Below are 25,879 nucleotides of genomic sequence, written 5' to 3'. Positions count from 1 at the left end.
GTTGTGTCTGGCCTCTGGTTGTCGATGGTTGAGCTTCTCGAGGTCCGGCAACGACACCGCTTAGTGTTGTCAAGCGGCCATTTTCTTCATGTGTGCTCTTCTTCGATAGTTTCTGGGGTTTGGCTGTAGGCCTGGGTGTGTCCTTTTCAGCTGTCTCTTTTCCTTTGTTTTCTACATGTACTTTGGTTTACTTGAACCTATCTTATATGAAGCCGCGAGACTTCTAGGATTTTCAATGAATATATTCAGGTGGGGGTTCGCTCCCCCCAAGTGATCATTAAAAAAAGGAATACTGACAACATTCAAATGCACCTCTTTTTAGTCAAAGATCCTTGAATTTTCTTGAAATTCAACAATGGCTTGTAGGTTTTGTACGTGAATGTGTTTTGATCGTTGTACTAAAGCTGCGACAATTAATATAAATTGAAGGGAGTACTGTATCATAATATATTACCGTATTATGACTTATGAAACAAAAAAAAATTATGCTTTCTGCAATAGTGACAAGCACAATTAAGCATTGTTAAATCAATTCAACCAAACTGGGACTCATATAATCTCACCAGATCATCTGAGCTACAATGGATCCATGGAACATAGGAAAAGCAGCAAGCACAAACTTAGTGTCTGACATTTGCAGCCTACCAAATATGAAGAAGCAGAACTACACAACTACTACCTAGTTTCAAGTTCTTACTTGGCTGGGGCAGGGAGGTCTGCACTGGCACGAGGGGCGACATTTGCAAGGTGGGCAAGAGGCATTCCGGTGCCCTCCATGTGGCCGGAGGAGTCGATGCCCTTGGTGAGAGTTGTAGACTGTTGTACCATCTCCAGCGCTTGTATTCTGAGCTCCATTGGATAGTCCTTCACACAACCAATTCTTGGACCATTCCCAGTGCTCCATTTCAGGGACAGCCTGTGGCCGAGCTGGTAGGATTTTGACTTGCTCTTGGAATTCACCCTCTCAAGAATTGCCTCCTGTGAGACGCCGGCATCTCTGGGGCTTTGCAGGCCACCTGATAAGGTTCTTTGGTAGGTTGCTCTTGCTTGCTCTGCACGGATATTATTGCCTTCGTCATCTTCAGTCTGTGAAGATGCCCCAGATGCCTTGTTGGAAGGAAGAATCAATTGTGAAGGATTGGATGATATGATAGCAGCAGCAGGGTTCTGTTTGGTATTTGGCACTGGATCTTCATAGTAGTCTTCCTTGGTGAATGAGCACACCTGAATATGCAAAAATAAGTTCATGAAGTGAACCGTGTTACATTTGTTAACATACGAGTGTGTTTACTGTTTAGATTTCGCTGATCAAAAAATATTACACCTCAACTTCTTTCAGATCAACTCCATTCTCTTCTAGAAAGCTCAGGAAGTTGCTAAGGTTTTCCGCACTCGGTTTGTAATGTCCACTATAGGCCCAGATGGACTGAAATCGGGACAGATCATTAGAGAATCAAATTAGCATAACATCCCACGAGAAAGCACAGTAACAAAATCATGAGTATGAAACGACTAGTAAATCTTTTGGAACATGGATGCAAAATCAGTACAGAAAACCACACCCTAAGTAACAATTCACTGAGTGTAAAATCTTTGTGTAAGCAGCACCACTTGGTACGATGGGTGCCTCTTGACAATACCTTGATAACTCCATTTTCTGCAATAAACCGTCCAGCAGCTATGGTAGCACCTCCTGCTAAAAAGCTGGAGTGCAGGAATACACCTCTCTCTTTCTAGATATAGAAGTAAGCATACAATTAAACACTTGTAGCGAAGCTAAACTTCCAAAACATGACATAACATTGCTCAGTAGCAATAGTCAAACAACCTTCCCAGCATACAGTTTCTTTGCTGTGCTCATAACAAAAATCCATTTCGTCCCTTTAGGGCCCTGGCTTGTATCAAGTGGTTCTCCAAACATCTTATGGGTGATCTTTCCCTCTGTAATGATGTATTCATAGTACTCACGCTCTTGCTGCAAAACATCAGACAAGTGTTAGAACCATCTGGTAGGCTTAGCTGCTACAAAATACATAGTTCATGCAGAACAATCTTCTAATCTTTCATGTGGCAACTTATTAGCAACTAATTTGAACATGTTTCAAGACTTGTGGAACTTTTGGCAGTAAAATAATATCTTTGATAACTCTGTCCAAAAATTGAAGGCGTACGTACGTTTTCCAAGCTTAACTTTGATCAACCAGTTTCCGGACTATATGTGGATTATCTCAATGCAAATTGTTACGATTGAAAGGAGCTTTTTTTTATGAATCCAATGATATCAATTTTGTATCAACTAATCCAAATTTGGTTGAACAGATTGTTGATCAAAGATAAATTTGAGAAGAGTGTGTGTGCCTTATAATTCCGGAGGGAGTATTGAGTGTTGCCAATATATCTCAGTTTGCGGATCAGACTGGTATTTCGAGGGGCGAGCTTTGGTTTGAGGTCGAGGGATATCGGATATGACTTCCCTCCACTTGATGCAGATCCACATTTTTTTTTGAAAAGTAGGTTTAACCCCTGGGTAAGGCTGTTGCCTTGGCGCAGTGATAAAGCTGCTGCCTTGTGACCATAAGGTCACAGGTTCAAATCTTGGAAACAAGCTTTTACAGAAATGTAGGGAAAGACTGCGTACAATAAACCCAAAGCGGTCGGACCCTTCCCCAGACCCACGCCGATGAGGATGGGGCGAGCACAACTGGAAGCGTGCAAAGGGGTATTCTTCTACAAATGCCTCCACCTCGGCCAGCTCTTCAGCACACCCCCACGGTACTGTGGTGACACTGTAGGTGTGAGTACCGCAGGCGGCAGCTTGCTACTTGCACCGAACCCTCTGGTGCAGTAGACATCGCCACTTCTCCTCTTCGACTGAACAACATGTGTCGAGACGAGCCCTGTTGCCACTAGGCCATGCTTCGACACCGACCTTGAGGCCTCCCGTGCTCGTGCATGTCGCTCAGCTCCGGTACACTCCTGTCACACCATCGCCTCCGACGGACCGAAGCCGATCGCGTCATGGCGACAATTATCTTTGGTGGCATCCCTGATCCTGTGACTTCCGCTCCAGTGCTCGTACCTGTATCCAGGCCCAATCGGATGCGGATGACTTGCCGACGGGCAGGACCTCGCATGCGGCAAGGCTTTGCTATTGATTTTTCCATTTTATGTTGTTTGGAAGATGATATTATGGAAATCTTCGAGGTTAAGGGTTAGCTTAGTACTCCGTTTGTAAAGTAATATAAGACATTTTGGATCACTACTTTAGTGATCAAAACGTCTTATATTACTTTACACAGGGAGTACGTAATAATTGTAGGGAGGTTGCGTCTTCGATCAATGAGCTTTTGACAACGAGGTGAATCACGCTTTGGTTATCCTAAAGAAAACAACAACGAATGGGCTGTCGATTCTGATTAAAATTATGTGTTTGTAAACAAAAGAAGTTTTTCAGCCACAGGTTGTAGTTCCTCTGTTGCAAACAAAAGATGTTGTCAGATGAAAGAGATTTTTAGAATGGCAAAGGCCTTCGTGACTTGGCTAAGCACAATTCTTTTGGTAGAATCACCTAGGGAGCATAAGTTGGACTTTATCGCCTTAATGGAGACTGGTAGAGCCAATTTTTTAGCTCCCTTCTTAAACCATCTGTGTGGTGATCTTGATTTTGCTTGGCACTGCCTCCCTCCACATGGGAGATCAAGCGGTATCCTTCTTCAGGTCAATAGGACTACGTTTTTGGACGTCAGGAACATGGAGGTGGGTGGCTTCTGTGTCAAGTTCCGTGTCCGTTTATGAAGCTGCCCAGGCAGAGCTCAAACTTGACTTACCCTCTGAGCTTGTTCATCTTTGTGGTTCAGAGTCTCTACCCATGTTGGTGGATGGAGACTTCAACATTATCAGGTAGCAGAGCAAAAAGAATAATGATAATTTTAATGTGATTGTTTTTAATGCCATTATTGAGAGCTTGGACTTGAAGGGCGGGCCCGGCGAAGTGGTAGTCTCTTCACTTGTGGCCTAAAGGTCCTGGGGTTCGAACCATTATTGAGAGCTTGACCCCCATCCCGCGGGCGGACCCGGTGCAGACGTCGAAGGCGGGTTTGTGGAATCCGCAACCAAGCCTAGTTGCTATTCTTCGTCCGCTGTGGGCCAGGTCGCCTGCTCAAACGATCCAATACAGAGGGGGTTGGTTGCGCGTGGCCGAGCGAACCCTAGAAAGGCAGGCGGCGGCGGCGGCGGAGTGGCCGGTGGTGGCGTATCCAGGATTTCCTCCTCTGGTTTCATCCGATCTGATACTTCGATGGCGGGGCGAGGCGATTGGCGTGTGCAGAAGCAGGGCAACTCGGGCGGCGGCCGCGGATCCTGGGTGCAGGGCCGCGGAGATGCTGGTGGCGGGGGATTCTGGGTGGCAGGGCGAGGTGATGCAGGTGGTGGCGGTGCTGGTTGGCGTGGACCAACGCAACAGAGACCGCCCACTCCTCCAACTCTCTCCACTCAGCCCAATCCTCTGGTTGGGGGTGCATATGGCGTGGAGCATGGATTTGGAGGTGGTCAACATGGTCATGGGGAGTACTTAGTTGGCCGTGGTGGACATGGATCTGGGCAACATGGGAGCAGTGGTTTTGTCTCCGGACAGCAAGGGCAGTTCTACCAGCAACCTCCAATTCCTCCTTCAGGTAACTTTCAGACACATCCTGCTGTTGGGTTTGGAGCAGTTCAGTTTGGCCAGATGGGCAATGATGCTTTGGGTAGTTATCAGTATTCTGGAATTAGCAACTCACCTAGTCAACAAGGACAGGGGTATGGTTATACTGGTTTCAATTCAAATCAATCTGGTACTAGCATTGGGCCTGCAAATATTGGGAGCAGATCACAGATGACATGCTATAAATGTGAGAATACTGGTCATGCTGTTAAGGATTGTCAGACTGTGTTATTTTGCGTCAACTGCACCAAGGATTCACACCTTTCGCGCAAGTGCTCTTTCCTGTCACAACCTAAGCCTGTTGCCAGTCTGGTTGGTAGTGCTGCTGATGGTTTGCAGATGTTCTCAGCAAGGACCGGAAAGAAGCCGGAGCCAGATGAAAACAAGCAGGCTATAGCTATTATTACTGTGAAAAATGCAAGCCTGACTGCGTTACAGCTTGTTAACTCTCTCAGCATGATGTTCCAGTGGGGATGGGAGTGGCAGGCTAAGCCTTATCTCAGAGATAGCTTTTTAGTCAAATTCCCTTCCGCGAATAAAATTGATGAAATGAAGGCGTACAATTTATTTGGTCTGATTGGAACAACAGCTAATATCAAAGTAGATAGATGGACCAACTCTTCAACTGCAGCTTTCAAACTGTATGTTTGCTGGGTTAGAATAACATGGGTTGCCGAGACACTGGAGCACTATCAAGGTTTTTGTGAAGTTGGTTCTCTCATTGGTTCGGTTTTGGAACTGGACATGGAGCTCTATAGGCAATGTGGAGTTCTCAGGGCTAAGATTGGAGTTATGGATCCTAGGAAAATACCCTCTAGCGCTCCCCTGAATGAAAGTGGTTTTTATCTTCAACATATACTTTGAACTGGAAGACATAGTGGAGGAGGGTGGTCCTATGGAGGGCGGTATCTTGGTTAGCTATCCTAGTGGTCCTGATTCATCTCATAACGCTACAGAGAAAAGACCGAGAGAGCAAAGTAACAATGAGGAGGTGGGATGTAGCAAATCTCCCAAACATGGTACTGGGGCTGGAAGGTCGGATAAAGGAAACACTTCAGGTTCATCAGAGGTTGTGATTCCGAGTCAATACGAACTTGATAAGAACATGGTTGCTGAAAATGAGGTGAGGCAAAAATTACTTGACAAAAAGCTGGATGCTGAAAGAGTTCTCTCTGGTGTGGAACAGGTTAATGCTGAGTTTGCTAATAGCACTGCTATGTTGGAGGATTTCACAGAAGTGCCTGACAGCCAAAAGGAAGAAGAGTTTGATTGCACTCAAGACCCAGATGACTTTGCTAGGAGGCTTGGGATTAGCACTCAAAAAGTTAAAGAAATCAATGACAATGTTGAGAGGGAGATGATTGCGGAGGAAAATGAGAATCTGCTACTAGCACAAGATAAGGAAAATAGGAGCCCTTCTCTCATCAGCTCCACTCAGGCCGTGACCGCTCCCGGGAGAGAAGTGAATCAGAAGCAAACTCCCTTCTCTGACAAAGTTGATGTATGTTTACAATACCCCTTACAAGACATGTGTGGTGTCGATGCAGTCAATAAGCAGAAAATGAGGGAGGCTGAAGCCAGAGTTCAGAACGCAAAAGACAAGGCGGCGCTTGATGAAGCTGCTAGGAGAAGGAGTGAAAGGCATAAGAATAAAGATGAGGGGCATACTATGGACAAGGCTACTGAAATGGCAAAGAAGAAAAATTTGGAAATGGCACCAGATACTAATACACCTACTGTTTTAAATACAATGCCTAGTTTCATTTCTCACATCACGTGATGTATTGGTGTTAGTCTAGGTAAAACTCCTGAGGAAATAGATTGTACTATTTCTATGATCAAGAGTTTAGAGAAAAGCAGAAGTGACTTGTTCTTTGCTAATAAGAGAAAAGAAAATGCTAGAAACGAGTGGATTTAGAATCAAAACTAGAGAGTTTTGATCCAGATGATATTAAAAATTTATTATCCGACTCAGATTCTGATGCTGAGGAGGATGAGAAGCTTAGAGATGAATTAGTGTTATTATCTTCACTGTATAAATCAAGAAATATAAAGACTGGCACTGGGGGATTCAGTGTTAAGCCTAAGGTTAGATGTGATGTAACAAATGTTACACAAAATTGACCGTTTTTATGGCGGGTCTATTTTGGAATGCAAGAGGGCTGGGTGAACCTGAAAAGAGAAGATTTCTAAGGGAATCTATCTTGGAGCATAGTTTAGAGTTTATATGTGTGCAAGAAACAAAAAAGAAGGACTTTGATGACTCTTGGTTGGCTGGAGTAAGTGGTAGATTTACTTATATTTGGCTATGGCAGCCCTCTGAAGGTGCTTCTGGAGGGCTGCTTATGGGGGTTCGGGAAGATCTATTTGAGGTAGACGTCTGTATTGCAGGTACATACATGACCAGAATGGTTATTATGGATAAAAGATCAGGATTCAAGTGGAATCTGATCAATGTCTATGGAGCTGCTCATGTGAGGAATAAGGAGGAGTTCCTGATGGAGCTAGTGCAAGCTCTGGGGTACAATAAATTGCCCTGTGTTTTTGGGGGCGATTTTAACTTAATTAGGAGAATTAACGAGAGAAACAAAATTAAAAAACTTCCAAAATGGTCTTTTTATTTTAATTCTATTATTGAACATTGGGGCTTAAAAGAATTAGATTTGTCGGGGAGGAGCTATACTTGGTCGAATAATCAGGAGGATCCGCTTTTTGCTAAGTTGGACAGAATTTTAGTGAGCTCTCTTTGGGAGCAGCAATTTCCTTTAGTAACTGTCAGAACCTTGGTGAGAGGGGTTTCTGACCATGCAGCGCTTCTATTACATACAGGGATTAAGTCTACTATTAATCGCAAGCCTTTTAAATTTGAGCTATGCTTGCTGTCTAGAGAAGAGCTCCCTGATATTGTTAATAAAGTCTGGAGTTCCACTGTTCGTAGAGGTAGTAGTCTTGATTGGTGGCAGGATTTCATGCGAAAATTAAGGAGAACCCTTAAAGGGTGGAACCTTAATGTAGAGGGTAGATATAGGAGAGATAGAGATGAGATTGCCAATAAGCTTGACTTTTTGGATAAGAAAAGTGAGCTCTCTGGAGTTTTAGAAGCTGACTATGTTTTGAGAAATAAGTTGCAGAATGATTTGAATAAGATCCTTAGGGAAGAGGAGATTAAGTGGTACCAGAGGTCTAAAGAAAAAGATATTAAGGAGGGTGATGGTAATACAAAATACTTCATGATTAAGGCTAGCGGTAGTGTAAGTGCATTTAGTGCCACCCCTAGTTGGTTTTGGAGTATTGACGACAAACCTAGTTGAGGGACTAATGTGTTTGTGAGAATTGCAGGATAACACAGGTAGAAGTCCCTCATTGATTCGGTTTTCCTACCAGAGATGAACCCTAAAAATGTAAGAAGACATTGAAGACAAAGGTGGTATGTGAAGACATTCACATTGAAGACTATGACAAGAGAAGACATCGCATGAAGACTATGAAGCGCGAAGACTTAGTTCTTTCGTCGTTCTTTTTCTTCTTTGTTGAGTCATAGGAACCACCGTACTATTAAGTGGGGTCCAAGAGAACCAGTCAGAATGACTGAAGTGATGCTTAACCAAAATCCTATGTCTTCGAGTGAAGACTATGAGAGCAAATCTTGTCTAGAGTTGGATAAGTTAGCTTTGCTTGTAGCCCAAGTAAAGTTGCCGTGTGTGTTTGAAATCTGACCGTTGGAACACGTGTCAGTTCCTTAGTGACCGAGGGTCATTTCGGACAAATCAGGTCGGGTTGCCTAGTGGCTATAAATAGCCCACCCCCTACAACCATAAACGGTTGTCTGCTCAGAGTTAGAGTACGGCTTTTGTCGTTTGAGAGCAACCCACCTCGAAGCCTTTGAGAGAGAATTCCTTGCGAGGATAAAGCCCTAACCACCCAGAGCCAAAGAGTGTTAAACATCACTTAAGTCTTCCTGTCTGTGTGATCTGAAGACTTATTACACTTGAGGACTGTGAATCCTCCAGCCGGTTAGGCGTCGCGTTCTGAGTATCCAAGAGTCATTGTGGATCGCCGGTGAACGAAGTCTGTGAAGGTTTGGAAGTCTACCTTGAAGACTTACCAGAGTGATTGGGCGAGGACTGGGTGTCCTTAGCTCAAGGGGAATAAGGTGAAGACGAGGCCTTCTGAGTTGAATCTCAGCCTCCCTAACCAGACGTACAGTTGTCACAGCAACTGGAACTGGTCCAACAAATCATTGTCTTCAACGAGTCACTGGTTTCATCCTTCCCTTCCCTTTACTTACTGTTGGTCCTTGTGAAGTCATTGTATGATTGCATTACCATTTGGCTTCACTGAGTGATTACTTGTTCTGATTGGCTTCACAATATCTTCCTATCTGATCCTTACTGCCTAGCTGCTATTAGTCATTGCGCTTTCACTTCATTGAATACTTGACTATGGTTTGGCTAGTGTAGTCTACCTTCCGCTGCATGGTAATAGGTTTATTTCTATCGTTTGTCTTCGAAACTTCCATGTTTTGAAGACTTTCATAAAAATCGCCTATTCACCCCCCTCTAGTCGATCACTAGCACTTTTAGGTAGGAAGCGTAGAAGTAAAATTTTCAGATTCATCCAGGATGAGGGGATCATCCAAGGGGATGAGCAGCTCCTTAAATATGCGACTGATTTTTATAAGAAGCTCTTTGGGCCTGTTGAATTACTTCCCGTCTCCTTAAACATTCCTCTAATTGATATGCTTTCCGATGAGGACAAAAGTAAGTTGGCTAGTAAATTTACTTTGGATGAGATAAAAACGGCTGTTTTTTCTATGAGGCATAATAGAGCAGCCGGTCCTGATGGTATGCCTATTGAATTCTTCCAAACCTTTTGGCACCTCATTTGCAATGATTTGTTGAGTCTCTTTCAAGATTTTTATGATGATATGATTGATATTTCTAGGCTAAACTATGGGGTAGTTACATTGTTAGCTAAGGGTCAAGGGGCGGATAGGATTCAGATGTATAGACCTATATGCATGCTCAATGTCCCGTTTAAAATCTTTACCAAAGTCTTAAACAATAGAGCTATGGCTACTGCTCACAAGACGATTTCTAAGGTACAATCTGCGTTTATCAAAGGGCGTTATATTTTAGATAATGTCGCTGTTCTCCATGAGACGCTTCACTCACTATATAAGTCTAAATGCGCTGCTGTTATTTTTAAGGTTGATTTTGAGAAAGCTTATGATAAAACTAATTGGGACTTTATGCTTAGTACGCTGAAAATGAAGGGGTTTCCTGATAAATTTATTCGTTGGACAAAGGCAGTTATTCATAATGGTAAAGTAGCTATTACTTTAAATGACTTGATTGGCCCCTATTTTGTTACTAGGAAAGGATTGAGGCAGGGGGACCCGTTCTCCCCCCTATTGTTTAACCTTGCTGCTGATGTTCTTGCTACCCTGGTTCAAAGGGCGCAAGAACAAGGATTTATTAAAGGAGTTCTGCCTAGATTGTACGAGGGTGGTCTTACTGTCTTACAATACGCTGATGATACGATTTTCTGCTTTGAAGATGACTTAGAAGGGGCTAGAAACCTTAAAGTCATTCTATGCGTGTTTGAGCACTTGACGGGTTTGAAAATCAATTTCTTAAAAAGTGAAATCCATTGCTTTGGTGCCGCTTTATTGAAACAAGAAGAATATGCTCAGATTTTCATTTGTGCGGTCGGGGACTTCCCCTTTACTTATTTAGGCCTTCCTTTACATTTTAAAAAGTTGCATAATGCGCATTGGAAACCAGCTGAAGAGAAAATTGAGAAGAAGGCCGCAACCTGGCAAGGGGGTTTGCTTTCAATGGGTGATAGGATTACCCTCGCTGAGACTTGTATGAGTAATGTTCCTAGCCATTTGCTTTCTTTTTTTAAACTACCTAAAGGTGTAGGCAAGAGAATGGACTTTGTTCGTGCTCGTATGGTTTGGCAAGAAAGGGATGGAGTGAGAAAGTATCACTTAGTCAAGTGGGTGGACGTATGCCAACCTAGAGACCAGGGGGGTCTGGGGATTACTAATTTGGAGATTAAAAACATCAGCCTCTTATGTAAGTGGTTATGGAGATTAGAGAATGAGGAAGGGGATTGGCAGGAAATGATTAGAGCCAAATATTTGAGTAGGAAAACTCTAGTTCAATGTGAAGCACCTCGGGGTAATTCCCATTTTTGGAATGGGTTGTTGAGTATAAAGGATATCTTCTATTCTTGCTGTCAAAGGGTGGTGGGTGATGGTTGTAAGACGAGATTTTGGGAGGACACATGGCTGGGGAGAAAGCCACTTTGTCAACTTTCCCCCCGCTTGTATAATTTAACTTTCTGTCAACATGTTACTGTTGCTAAAGTCTTTAACCAGGATTTTGATTGTATTAGATTTAGGAGATGTCTTTATGGAGAAACTCTTACAATGTGGAATGAATTACTTGATATGTGTAGTCAGGTTACTCTGTCGGAGGAGCCTGACAGAGTTAAATGGCTTTTAACTAAATCTGGATCCTTCTCGGTTAAGTCGCTTTATCATTACCTTATAGCTAGAGTTGTTGCTTTTCCTTTTAAACTTCTTTGGAGGTTGATAATACCTCTAAAAGTAAAAGCGTTTATATGGTTAGTGATCAAAGGGAGGATCCTAACCAAGGATAACTTATCTAGACGAGGGTGGAAAGGACCAAATTTCTGCGAGTTTTGTGGCGTTTCTGAGAGCATTGATCATCTATTCTTTTCGTGCTCTTGTGCTAGGTTTTTATGGAATGTGATATGTGGTACACTAGGTAACCCAAAATTACCTTTATCTTTCTTTGATCTTTGTCAAAACTGGATACCATCCTATTCTGGAAAGGATAGGGCTATTGTTTCTATTGGTGCTGCTGCTTTGATATGGACAATTTGGAAAACAAGGAACAAATCCTGTTTTCAACGTGTTTTCCTTTCAAATCCTATCAATGTAATATTTACCCTGTGTTCTTTGTTGGATTCATGGATGATTCTACAGGGAAAAGGTGTGCAAAAAATGCTTAGGGAGGTTTCCAAGAGGCTATCTCGGGTAGCAAATGAAGTCTACAGAAGAACATATGGGTGGAATCCTTCTGCTCTAAGACTGGGTTTTGTGTCTACCTGAAATTGGGCGCTTCTGTAGTATGTTTTGCCTATTGTTTTGGCTGATGTGCAAATTGTAAAAGATGTTTAAAAGTCTGTTCTCTCTCCGGTAGTGGGTGATTTGGCATCCTATAGATATGGTTATATGTCTAGGATGTAGGTTGCTTATCAGTTGATGAGGTGATGCATTAGGTCTGATGGAAAAAAGTGGTGTGGTGGTTGTATCTAGACTTCTATTTTCTTAATGAAAATGAGGGCCATGTGGCCCTTTTATCGAAAAAAGACTCCTTGCAGAATTATTACGCAAGGGTAAGGCTGTCTAGAAATTCTCTTCCCCAAACCCCACCTTGCGTGGGAGCTTTCGGCACTGGGTACCCGTTTTTATTCTCGAAACATGCTTTCGCCCCGCTTTATATTATAAAGCCAATCGACCACACTATACAAGATATTGAGGAAATCCTCATAAGCTGATCAAAAGAAAGTACAACAAAACTAGTAGAGAGCAATAACAGAACACACTGGGGTGTACTACTAAACGCTCCCAAATGAGCCACCGAGGAGAAGCACAGGAGACCTGTCGTCATGCCCGAGGAGCCCACTCATCGGCGAAATCCTCAAGAGGATCATGATGCAAAGCACTGTCGCGACCGTGTTAACCAAGGAAAACCGAGGTTTTCACCCTAAGTGACGATAAGGAAAGGTGGGGAGACCAAGGCGGTGCCCCCCAAGAGGAATGCAATACCCACATGCATTTCCACCGCCGGCTCCGAGACGCAAATCTTTAGCTCGACCCCGTCTCCCCCCGCGCCATGTGAGCAAGCCACAAGCCCCTCCACGACAGAACGAGGAGCACCATATCCAGATCAGGGCTTGGCCGTCACTGGCAGAGACAACTTCATCACGAACACCCACCACAACACACCACGCCACCCACGCCGAGAGGCACACTGCCAACATCAACAACCATGCTTCCCGACGACGAGCCAATCCGTGTAGCCCGTCATCCAGGGTCGTCGCCCCGAGACCGCCGTTGTGCCACGGCTAGAGCCACCAACCACTGTGCGAGATGAAGAGAAGTCCACTCCTTCCCATCCCTGGACAACTGCTCACTCCGTATCCGTCGACAGCAGCGGACCCCACCATGTTGGCCGCCGACCGCCAACTGTCGCGGCAATCATCGAGATCCAAATCAGGCCCTGCCCGGAAGGCCCAATCTGAATTGGGGAACACCACACCACCACCCCCAACCCTGCCTTGCTTGGGCAAAAGGGTGAGCCCCCGTGGCAACATCCGTCGCAGAGGAGACAATGGCCCTTGTGGCGGCGAATCTACATCCCTGGCAGCAGCCAGATCCCGAGGAACATCCAGCCCGTTGGCAGCTACCCACTCAGGCCCAGTTAGGGTTGGAGATGAGGCCACATCTTGGATCGGCGAAGCTACAGCAGGTCGAGGAGGAGAGCGTCGCGCCGCGAGGACGCCACCGCCGGCTAAGCCGGCCAACCATCCCCGCCTGCCTACACCCACCATCCACCGCCGTCGGCCTGGATCTGCCATGCAGGACATGGCCGCACCGAGGCACGTCACCGCAGAAGATCCACACCACCACCACCCTGCAACGCCGCCACCAGAGCCCCGCGCCTCCGCCGCCGGAGACCTCGCCAGCCCAGCACCCCCTCAAGGACGAGCAGCCCAGCATTGCCCAAGCACCACACGGGAGAGGGGGAATGCCCTGCAGCCGCCAGCGCCACACGGGTTTCGCTCGGCAGCGCCCTTCGGCGGCAGCGAGGTGAAGAACCTAGGGGTGGCGGCAGCGCAAACCCTCCCGTGGCGCACACTGGGTGCGTCACGGGAGTGGGAGGGGGCAAAATGTAAAAGTCGTTACCCGTTTTTATTGAGCATGGACTTGAGGGAGTTGGCTCTCTCGGGCAGGCATTTACCAGGGCCAAAGACTTACCAACTCCAATGTATGAGAAGCTTAACTATGTGTTGATTAGTGTCGAGTGGGAGCAAAATTTTCCTCTCGTCATGGTACGGTTCGTGCATTGAATAGAGGGTAAGCATTCCACTAAATTTGCAAAATGAAATAAAATTTTGATAGTCGCATATTCACCCCCCCCCCCCCCCCCCCCAATCATCTTCGATCCTTTCACAACTAGGCCTTAATTTGACACCCATCACAACATAATCCATGTTTTCACTATGAGCAACACGTATTCTAGAAAGTGAACACGAGAAGCACAAAGTTAGTAGTACTTCTTAATCGTATTAGAGGCTCGCTGAAGAAACTTGAGCGTTGAATGAAGTTAGCAATCTGAAGTTCTAATACATCTCTCCTTTGAATATTTTCAGTAAGAACAATATGAATTCAAAATAAGGATATCATCCATTAAGCAAATGATCTTACTGGACCAAGATATCTTATGCATTGCTTCTTCAGCAGAGCCCTTGGACATTCCGGAAGATCTACATCTTTTCCCTCAACAATATCAAGCCTGAATATGCAAAATAAAAGAGGCCAATTTATATGCAACATTCAATGGACTTATCTTGCAGAAAATGACAAATATCTACATATGATTGCATGATCTCATTCGAACAAGAAAAGTATCATATACACAATCACATTCATGTTGTTACCAGTAGAAGAACGGTTGGCCAGCCTGGGTCTGGCACCAGACATCATAGTAGAAATACAGGTTGTGCCCGCGTCTGTGTCTTGGATCAATCTACAAGACGACAGCTGAATTTCAGATTTTTTTTTGCAAATAGAAATCCAAGTCAATAGATCTGTAGTTTCGACGACAACAAGATGTGCAACTTTTATGATTAGTGTCCACAACTAACAAAAACTCCCAAGTCAACTGATTCTTTTCACACCTACAGTTGAGAGCAAGTATCCAGCAAATGCAATAATACGAAAATTAGATTAAAAACAGCAAAGGATATGTACTCACAGCCTCGATCCAGTGCTGGAAAGCCAGCTTGAGAGCCTTACCATCTCTGGATAAACCCTGACCCACCTGCATCAAGCTCAGGAACATGTGTTAACATGAAGGGAAATTCCAATCAAAATAATAGTTTTCTCTTGTGGTGGCGATTTATGCAGGGCGGCAAGTCACCTTGGATGCATTGAGGCCGACGCGCCTCCAGCGCGAGGCAGCGGTCTCCGGCTCCGGGCCGTCGTAGAAAGAAACGGTGTTGTGGTTAAGCCGCGCGAAGTCCAGCGCTTGCCACCTTGATGAACGAATCCCAACCAGAAAACAGGTTAATTTTCAGCAGCCGTAACCATGAACTCAAACCAAATGAGGCACACTGCCGACACCAAAACCTCTGTTCATGGAAGCCAGCTCAGGAGTCAGGAGAGGGCAACAACCAAGAAAAGGGCAGCAGCTAGGAGCAGAATCCAAAAAATGGGGACCAGACCAAATGGATGAAAAGAAGCAAAAGGGTCTGTTTTTCTGGTAGGATCTGGTTACCAGAGCTCCTCAACGACAACGGCGGAGTCGGCGAGGTTGCGCCTAGTTCGGTAGCTCCGGTACACCTTCTGCACCTTCGTCGCCGCACCATTCGCGTCGCTTCCAGACAGCAAGGAGAGCTCCGTGTGAGCCAGCTCCAGCACGGCAGAGTCCATGTAGTCCAGCTCGGTCGCCGGACGAGGAGGAGGCAGGAATTTATGCCCTTGCACTGCAGTGTTTAACACGAGAGATAATTGGAGAATAATTTAAGGACATGAATAGACACCTGACAGTTTTTTTTTGAAAACGAAGGCTCCAGAAGAGCCCGGCTTTGAATTAACAAAGCCATCAACTGGCCAGGACTTACAACGACCCAAACAACAAGAAAGAAAACAAAGGAAACTGAAAACGACAGATACAAGGTGCTTCCAAACAGCTTACACACACCACAACAGAGAGCACAAGGATATTCTACAGGAAGTCTAGCTAAATGTTGATGGAGCTCTTCGACGCGAATTAAGCACCAAAACAGTGACAGCAAGCGAGTTTCAAGAGGAAATCGCGCTCAGTGAAGATGAACATGCCCTCATCAAACTCAAAGGAGACCACCATCATCGAACCTTCCTTCTTCAATTCCGAAGGGGACCCCTGCCCCTCGCCCTGGATCGAAGGGCGCCGGACCGTCGCAAATTGAAGCAGCTCACCCTAGAGCAAGGAGCGGTAGATTCAGTATCGCCTTGGGAGATACTCAGTGTGACCAACCCACTGTGCAAGATCACCAGGAGAAGGGCCAAACCGCAGCTCAATGGTCACCACACGAAGAGAAGAAGCTGTAGAAGGACGAGGACAACGAAGAAACAATCGCAGAGTTGATAAACACCTCAAGCTGAGACATGACTTTTGCTTAGATTAGAATCCATGTCTGAATCGCCTATGCCGTGCTGCTGCACGCAGGGGAGAGGAACCCTATCCCCTCCCCCCACCATGGCAACACACAAACAGCCGGCCTACGGACACCCCAGAGAGCTAATCTTGCGAAAAATCCCAGTGTTATCTCCAACTGAGATGTCGCTGCGCGCCGGAGAACCACATCCAAACGCCAATGCACACCCCCAACTCGCCCAAGACGACACCTTCAGGAAGGTGACGACGCAAGCCGCACCGCTGCCGCCTAGACCAGAACTGGCAAAGGTTTTCACCCGGGTATGAGAGGGAAGGGAGAGGGGATCGAACCTCGACGGCGCCTCCGAGAAGGGGAACGACGCCAGCCGGCGTCACCGCCGTCGTGGCCGGAAAAGCCGGTCAAAGATTTCTCCCGGTCCGAGCTCTCAACTCCAGCAACCCCACCTTCAACGGATCCGGTGACCGACGCCCGCCATGACCCAGATCCAGCGAGGAACAGGCAAGGGAAGGGGAAGGAAGAAGACCTCCAGATCTGACGCGCAGCCAGGGGCACAAGGCCACTCGCCTCGACCATCGCCCAACGCCTCAACCACTCGCCGCCCGCACGGCCAAGTGGGGAGGAGGAGCACCAGCAGACGCCGCTCGCCGCAAAGCAGGCGCCGCCGCACCATCCGAGGCCACCGCCTCGGCTACAGAGGCCCTCCGCGTGGAGACGGAGCGGCACTGCCTCGCCGCCACCTTCCCTGGCAGCCGCGCGGACTTCGCCGGCGACCCCTCTGGCGGCGGCGAGGCGGGGGGACGGGGGGAGGAGGCTTGGCGGCTAGGGTTGCGTCGCCGCCCGTGTCGCCCCATGCGGAGCGAAGCGGGGGCCTTTCCACTTCGACACCTGACAGTAACTGGACGCGAGTATTCTGTTCCCAGAATAATCTAATGCGTTGGTATCACTACCGAACTCGCGGTCTATGCCTACGGCTAGGGGCCGTCGGCATAGATCTATGCCTACGGCTACCATCGGCATAGACCCGTCGGCGTAGATATCGTCAGCGTAGTCTTGTCAGACCGTCGGTGTAGTATAGCCGTTGGCATAGGGGCCTATGCCGACGGCCGGGGTCAGTCGTCGGCATAGTTTAGCCGTCGGCAGTGTTTTTCCGTCTGACGGCAACGGACGGCGCCGTCAAAATCGCTGACGAGTCATGGGACGCCATGTGGCAGAGGTACGCCGACGGCTTGGTCGTCGGCATAGGTAGAAATCTATGCCGACGGCCTAGCCGTCGGCGTACCTCTGCCACGTGGCGTTCCGTGGTGCTAGCACAGCCACGTGTCTTTCCCTGGTTTCTCCTGGCGGCAGGGCTATGCCTACGATAAAGCCGTCGGCATAGATGAAAATCTATGCCGACGGCATTGCCGTAGGCATAGATCTGCCACGTGGCAAGCCCTGGTAACTCCCGGGCTTATATATGCCGACGGCTTTGCCGTAGGCATAGTTTTCCCCCCTGTTTTCTCTTTTTCAATTCATTTGACAACATTTCAAAGCAGAATAATATGGAATTATGCATAAATATGACAGTTCATCATCTAAATATACTCAAGTTCATCATCATCATCATCTAAACATAGTCAAGTTCATCATCATCATCTAAAGATCATCACCGGCGGAAGTTCATGAACATAAAAGTAGTGCAAGACATGGAACATCATAAAAGTAGCAACATGAAAGGCATGGCACGACGGCCACATGCACGGAATCATCATCGATATCAAGCAAGACCACCTCCGCCAAAACCACCACCACCAAGACCACCTCCGCCAAAACCACCACCACCAAGACCACCTCCGCCAAAACCGCCACCACCAAAACCGCCTCCGCCAAAACCGCCACCGCGACCACCATCACTCTGCCAGATCGGAGTGACTGGGGTCGACGGAGCAGTAGTCGAGACACCGGTCCCCTACATGTTTCAGAAAAGATTCTAACGGTAAATATGATATGATAGTGTTGAATGAACGAGAACTAGTTTGCCAGTAGTTAGGCAAATGTACTAACCGGACCATCACTGCCTAGTGCCACCCATTCATCGAACGTGGGCACGTGTGGGGGTTCTCCTGCAGGTGGTGCTGGGGGTCCCATTTGTGGTGGATCCGTGCGGTTACTCCAAGACGCCAACATAGCCTGGATGTTAGTTAAACAAGCAAACAAGAAGGTCAGAAGGAATGAAAGTGCAAAAATTTAGCTTGGTTTTAAGAGGGCAAAACTAACCGCCATCATCTGACGGTTGTAATCATCATTTGCCTTCACTCGTTGCAAGTACTCTCGCACCTCGAGATTCCTATGCTCGACAAAGGCCTTATATGCCTACATAATTTAGGTTATTTCTAAGTGAGCAATGCTGAAAATGAACTGGGAATGCTAGAGAGAAAAAGATAAAGGGGAAGTACTTACATCATGCTGGCGGGCTAAGGGAGTCTGTGAATGCCCCGTACTCTCTAACTGGCTCGGGTTGGTAGACCGAAGCCGTGTGTACGAGATCGAAGGAGTTATCAAGCCATCGAAACACGGATACCGGCCATGTGACTTCCCATGGATGGCCACCACCGCCATGTCGTCGATCTGAGACTGGGCGACCTCAGGAACAGGAACATCCGGATGCAACTTCTGATAGTGCTAAGTGTAAGACTCCAGGTGCTCCTCGGTCTTGCTGTTGTACTGGCTCTCGCCCTCCTTGGGATGACTCCGCTCGCGGGCTAGCTTCCACGACTCAATGTCTGAGAGCGGCCTCTTCAACTTGTCCTCCTGCAACGTCAAACAGAAGTTAGCCATACATAAGAACATGACGGTAAATAAGAACAAAAATGCATCATGCATATAGATATACCTTCATGGCCTTGAAGCCCCAATGGTTCCTGTTTCCTTGGCCGTGTGTCCCGTCTTTTCCACGGTTAGCCCGGGCCTTGATGCTCTTGGCAGCAAACTCTGCATCGGCGCCGAGCCACCTATCCACCAAACTCGCCCATCTGTCATGCCTTCCATAGCACCAACGAGGAACAACCTATGCACATTTTGGAAGCATGACATGTGAGCACGAAACATATAGTTGACTGCTTGAAACAATGATAAGTTAGTAATAGTTACCATCATGAACTGCTCCCTGTTCAAGGTAAGTCATTGCCTCTGTGCTTGAGTTTTGGTCATCTTTTGGTGCAGGTAGATGTGGTAGTACTGCGAGACGGCAACCCAGCGCACCTCGTACTGCAACTGACGAGCTTTCTTCTTCGCAGCTGCAAGCAAGACCACGTCGGCTCTGGCCTTGTGCTCGTCAAGAACTCTATAGAGTTGCTGCAATCATGCATAAACCAGAAGCAAACAAGGCATGAGTTGAGTGATTCAATGATAAACTATGAACGAAACTGAAGACAAGTGATTCAGAAGAGAACTTGCCCAAAATTTGGTGATCACGGCCTTAGCGGCCGTCCCGTACTCCGCGTTGCTGCAAGCCTCGTAGTGGGCCCAGCTCGTGGCCAAAACCCGCAGCTACGGGTCCCTGTCTGGCCGCGGGCAGAATAGGCCAGGCCAAAACTCCTTCAACAGGATAGTGATAAGGCCATTCGGTTTACGGCCCTTTCTGCGAAGGATCCAATTTCTGCAAAAGAATCAAATGATTGCCATGTGTACAATAAGAAAATTTTGTCATGTGTTGAAAATATGATTGAGAGGCACTTACTCTGTCCCCACAGATTCAATGAGCCACTTGTGCTCCTTGATAGAAGGTGGTGTAGGTAGTCCGACATTACCACGCAGCCACCCCTGCGGAGCACCCGGTGGCAAGTCACCCCACAACTCGGGATCAACCTCCCCTCCACCCTCCTCGCCCTCCTCCTCACCCTCCTCCTCGGCCTCCTCCTCCTCGCCCTCCTCCTCCTCACCCTCCTCCTCCTCCTCACCCTCCTCCTCGGCCTCCTCCTCCTCGCCATCAAGAACATACTCCTCCTCCTCAAACTCAGAAGGTGCCTCTGTATAGGAGGGCATCGAAGAAGACCCTCCTATTTCGGACACGGCCCGGAGTTTTTTGCCCCGGCTGCCTCTCCCCCACCTCCTCCTCCTCTAGGGGCTCTCCCCCCACCGCCTCCTCCTCTAGGATCTCCTCCCCCGACCCCTCCACCTCCCTGTGAGGTGTCATCCTCGCGTAGTCGGGAGGGAACCTTGTGGGCTCGTCCACTCCGAGTAAGTCCTTTGAATTTACTGAGGAAACTGGCGCCGCTGGACTTGCCCATGATTAGCAAACCTGCATTGAGAAGAGAATAAACAATTAGTAAGGATATCAATTAAACAAGCATACAGGAAAAACATTAATACCAGAAGAGCACATTAAGCATACTATTGTAATGATCATTAAAAGAACTTACATTTTCTAGAACCCATATGAATCATCACTATTGTAATCTATTTGTGGACCAGTCTCATCATCACTATCACGCATATCTTCTTCGTTGTCTGGCGGAGGTGGAGGCTCTTCCTCATCGTCAGCGTCTTCATTTAACTTTTCAAGCATAATTATGTCTCTTTGATTCACAACTGCCTCACCATCAATCCGTGTGTCATCGTCGTTTGGGTCCAGGTCAACATAACCGAAGTCATCATCCTCGTTGTTTCGGACCACGTCATCATGTTCCTCTTGATAGAACACTCCCTCGTATGTCATGGGGTTTATGTTGTAGTAATCATCATCGTTCGGGTCCGATAGCTTACCATGCGGCGACACCTTGAACACAACTTCCCAACCCTTTAGGTACTCTTTCTGGCATGTGTAAGGCAGATAATATACTTGTGTGGCCTGGGTAGCGGCGATAAAGAGATCAGCTCCGGCATAGACGGTTGATGGTTTAACTTCAACTAAACCAATAGAAGGCGTATGTCTCAGACCCTTTTTGGGGTCGAACCATCGGCATTTGAACACAGTGAGACTTAGGTGTTCGCGGCCACGTTTGAATGTAAGCTCATATATTTTTCCTACCCTTCCGTAGTAATCTACTTTATTATCTCCTTCAGTGAAGACTCCGGTATTTATGGTTTTGGGATCAGGCCGACTGTTCTGGTGCTCCTCTGTATGGAAGCGATACCCATTCACATCATACTTTTGGCATGTCATGACGACTGGGTCAAAACCCATGGAAACCCATCTCAATTCTTCATCCATTGATTCGGTCGGATCATTTCCCTACAAGTTTAATTGAAATTATAGGGTGCATGCGTTTAATTGAAATTATAGGGTGCATGAGTTTAATTGAAATTATAGGGTGCATGAGTTTAATTGAAATTATATGGTGCATGATTTTAATTGAAATAGGTAATAGGGAGGTGTGAAAAATTACTTTCTCCATGAACCACGCAACGAAATTTTTCCTTCCATCAGCACCCTTTCGGAGAAGAGCAAGTGCCTCCGCTTCAGTAGGAGGCAGCATTCCCGTCCATTCTTCTTCAACGAATCGACTACAATAAGAAAAGCGGTATAAGAACTAGGCAAAGTGAACATAACGAATTGACTAAAAGAATGGTGCAAAGGTATTACCTCATCCACTCATTCTCAACTTCCTTGATGTTGTGCAAGATATAGAACATGACATCCTCCCACTCATCTCGTGGCATGAGATAAGGTGTCGAGCATCCAGCCCTACCACCTTGCCCGATGAATAGAGGCAACTTGGGTTTATACTTGGGCTCTTCTGTATTGTATCGAGACACCTTATTGTGCAACGTGGGAACATGGTCCGGATAGTAGGCTGTCCTGAGGTTTGCCACCTCCTCTAGGATAACTGCCTCAGCTATGGAAGCTTCAATCTTAGCTTTGTTTCCACATTTCTATCTTAGATGCTTGTTCTGTCTCTCAGGGCCGTACTGCCAACGATTCTGCACAGGGCCCCCAACAATACCTCGTTCGCGAGGTGCAAAATGAGATGTGTCATCGGAGTAAAGAAGCCTGGCGGGAAGATCTTCTCTAGCTTGCATATCAACTCCGGCGCCTTCTTATGCATTTCTTTTATCTTCTCAGGACATACTTCTTTAGCACAAAGCGTGCGGAAGAAATGGCTTAACTCCGCAAGCACACGCCAGACACGCTCGGGAACATAGCCCCGAACCATCACCGGCATAATCCGCTCAATCCATACATGATAGTCATGACTCTTGAGCCCCGGTCACTCTGCCCGTTGAAAGATTGACCCCCTTACTTATATTCGACGCATAACCATCAGTGAACTTTACTACGTGTTTCAGCCACTTGAATGCCTCCATCTTATGATCCTTTTTAAGTACGAAGTCAGCATCTAGCTTGAACCAAGATTTTCGACTGCCTATGGGAGGCTGCATGTGTAGACGTGGTCTATCACAAATATTCTGTTGATCGACTCTAGCATTAACATTATCCTTCCTATCAGGAATGTTGAGGATCATGCGAAAAAGGGACTCTGCGACATTCTTTTCGATGTGCATCACGTCGATGTTGTATGGAAGTTTGAGGTCCTTAAAATAGGGAAGCTGCGTGAAGGGGGTAATGTGAGTCCAGTTGTGCGTCTCACCATATCCTTCAAAACATTTTTTCCCTTTACCTTTTCCTTTGCCCTTGCCCTCGTCTTCGCCTGCGGCTTTGCCTTTGCCTTTCCCTTCACCGGTAGGCTTAAGAGCTTTCAGCTGAGCAAGCACATCCGCACCAGAAAACATTGGAATCTCGTTTACTTCATGGACAACTTTGCCTTTTGTGAAGTTCTTCTTGTCTTCCCTATCAGGATGGTCTGGAGGGAGGAACTGTCAATGCAGGTCAAAGGCAACATATTTGCCACCCTTCTTCAGCCAAATGAAAATCAAGGCCTGCATGCACACTGGGCAAGGCATCTTTCCACTTGTACACCATCCGCAGAACAGGGCATAGCCGGGGAAGTCATGCATGCAATATTGTAGCCAAACTTCCATCAAGAAAATTTTCTGTAGATGTCGGTCATATGTCAACCTCGGGAAGTACCAAGAATGGTGCAAATCATCCACCAAAGGCTGCATAAACACACTCAAATTCTTCCCCGGATATTCAGGCCCCGGAATTATAAGCGACAGGAACATGGTCTTGCATTGCATTATGGCGCCGGGAGGGAGATTGAGCGGAATAACAAATACGGGCCAGCAGCTGTATGGATTAGACGACATACCATATGGATTGAACCCATCGCCCGTTATAGCAATTCTGACATTCCCAGCCTCGGCTGCTTCCTCCGGGTACTCTATATCGAATGACCTCCATGCTTCACCTTCTGATGGATGTACAATTTTTTTTGGATTGTACCTTTTCCCTTCCTTGTGCCACTTCATCATTTTGGCAGTCTCCTCGGTGATGAAAAGGTGCTGTAGTCTTTTTATAAAATCAAGATACCGAAGAACCTTCACAGGGATTTTTAGCTGCTGCTTCTGACCATGCTTATCGACCACCTCAATATACCGAGAGGAACCGCACTTCCTACAGTACTTGTCATCCGCATACTCATGCCTAAACAAAAGGCAATTCTTTGGACAAACATGTATTTTCTCATAGTCCATGGAGAGCGCCTTCATGATTTTCTTCGTAGCGTACATGGTTTTCGGCAGTTCATGGCCCTCAGGGAGGCTGTTAGCCCATACTCCCAGAAATGCTTCGAAGCAACCTCGGCTACAACCGTACTCAGCCTTGACTGCCATCAGTTGCGAGATGGCATCTAGCACAGACAGCTTGGCACCCTCATAGAGAGGTTTCTTTGACGAGGCCAAGATTTCCAGGAAGGCCTTTGCAGTTTCCTCCGGCTCCTCCGGTTCATTCACTGAATGTGACGGAGGTGTCGGCTGTGCAGCGAAGACATCATCTAGCATGTCTCTAACCCCATCGTCCTCATAACCAGCGACGCATTGTCGTATCACATCCTCTCTACCACGGTCCCGCTGGGCAAAGTTTATCGGCATATTAAAGTTGGGCATAAATCCATTCGTGCGAAGGTGCTTAGTCATCTTACTCTTATCTCTACAGATACGTCTCTTACATTTGGCACACGGGCATTCTGGCACCATCCTCATTGGACTACGGAATATCTCTTTCAAAAACACATCAGTTTTCTCGACCCACTCTGTTGTTACTTGATTCCGACGAAAAAACCCACTATACATCCACTGATTATCTGCCATCTCTGCTTTATTGAAAGCCACACAACAAAATTAAGGATTCATTTAAATTACTCACATCAATATTTTATTTTTTACAAGGTTGACGATAAATGACATTTAATCCACCTACATCTCTAATAGGTAAAGATGGGTCCTAATCCCACCCGAGAATGTGTAGATTGAGTACGTTGTCCATGCTCTACCCCATTCCGAGACAAAATTTTGGCAGCACCTCCCCGCTATTCTCCGAATACACGTCTCGGTATAATGCCGAGAGAATGTGCATCCGGAGAACAACAGGGAGGCACCGCTGAAATCCTGTCTCGGAACGGGGTAGAGCATGAACAACGTACCCAATCTACACATCCTCGGGCTGTCCGTGGAAAGCGCTGGACAATCCGAAAGAGCTGCGGTGATAAATATGCAATTGAATGCATATTTATCGATGCAACCCTTTCGGACGGGAGACCTAGGTTACGCGACTTGCTATGAAAATTTAATCTAGTGACATGGGAAAAAAAGTGGACGAGGTCATGGAATTGTTGCTCACCCTCTGATGTAGTCGATCAAAGGAGAGGGACGATCATGGACCAACACCTCCAACGTCAACGATCACTCCACGAAGATGGAACACCACAAATCCTGTTAATCACACCGAGTGAAAAAAATTAGGTCATCACCTCACATTAAGCATTGACACAACATTATGAATGAACATGAAACAACATGTCAAATTGTAAAAAAAAACTTCATTAAGTATTTTAGAAACAAAGTGCCTCGAATTGCTTCTTATATATGAATCAACATTACCAAAACACTAACTTGACCAATATCCATCCATCTATCACAAACTTGCCCAACATCTAATTCATCTATATTCACAAATTTAGTAAAAACTATCTGGTATGTAACTAAATAATTGATCTCTTTGTGCTCCCTCTAGTGTCATTTTCTCCTGTCCTTTTGCTCTTCGGTCGTGTTACACGTCACCACTTACAATAATTGGCACAACTTGAACACTAATGACAACTCTGTATATATTTTTCTATAAAATCGCTGCAATTTGTTATTTTGCAGCCTTTTTTTGCTGTCATAAAAAAATTAGTGCAGTGCCCTGATAATGACATGGCCCTGTGTTTGCAAGGTGCCACAATGTTTTCCATTCAAAACCAATGGAAAAACACCCATCCAAGTTTCCAGAATGGCAGCATATTTGCATGCGTATGTATCTAAATATTCATCCATCTATCTATTCATCTAGCATCCATCCATCTATCTAGCATCAATCTGTACATGCATATATCCATTCATTACATATATATATCCATCTATGTAAAAAAACAGTAACAAATTGCAAAAAATTGAAAAAAAGCTCACCTTGGCCGCCGGTGCAGCGGGCAGCAGGGAGGCCGGGGGGCAGCCACCGGGGAAGGGTGGACAGGGCCGGCCGGGGCGCAGCAGGGCATCGGCGGAGATCTGGCCTAGCTCCGGCGCCCCCCTAGCACGGGGTCGGGGCAGGACACA

At 46.5% G+C, this 25,879-nt stretch overlaps 2 pseudogenes across 1 annotated transcript; one reads left to right on the top strand and one right to left on the bottom strand.

Moving 5' to 3' along the window:
- Window positions 1-597: 597 nt before the first annotated feature.
- On the bottom strand, window positions 598-15,498 carry LOC125513110 (IQ domain-containing protein IQM3-like; annotated as a pseudogene). Its single transcript, XR_015607372.1, has 9 exons — window positions 15,304-15,498; window positions 14,947-15,061; window positions 14,782-14,847; window positions 14,465-14,553; window positions 14,232-14,319; window positions 1,829-1,975; window positions 1,641-1,733; window positions 1,325-1,426; window positions 598-1,224 (listed from the first exon to the last, which is right to left on the bottom strand). The product of XR_015607372.1 is annotated as an IQ domain-containing protein IQM3-like (transcript).
- Window positions 4,013-8,879, top strand: LOC147964075 (uncharacterized; annotated as a pseudogene).
- Window positions 15,499-25,879: the final 10,381 nt, after the last annotated feature.

Source organism: Triticum urartu, chromosome 6A, assembly GCF_056163025.1.
Source record: "Triticum urartu cultivar PI428250 chromosome 6A, HENAU_Tu73, whole genome shotgun sequence".
Taxonomy (NCBI): domain Eukaryota; kingdom Viridiplantae; phylum Streptophyta; class Magnoliopsida; order Poales; family Poaceae; genus Triticum; species Triticum urartu.
This window is presented reverse-complemented; position numbering and strand designations above follow the sequence as displayed.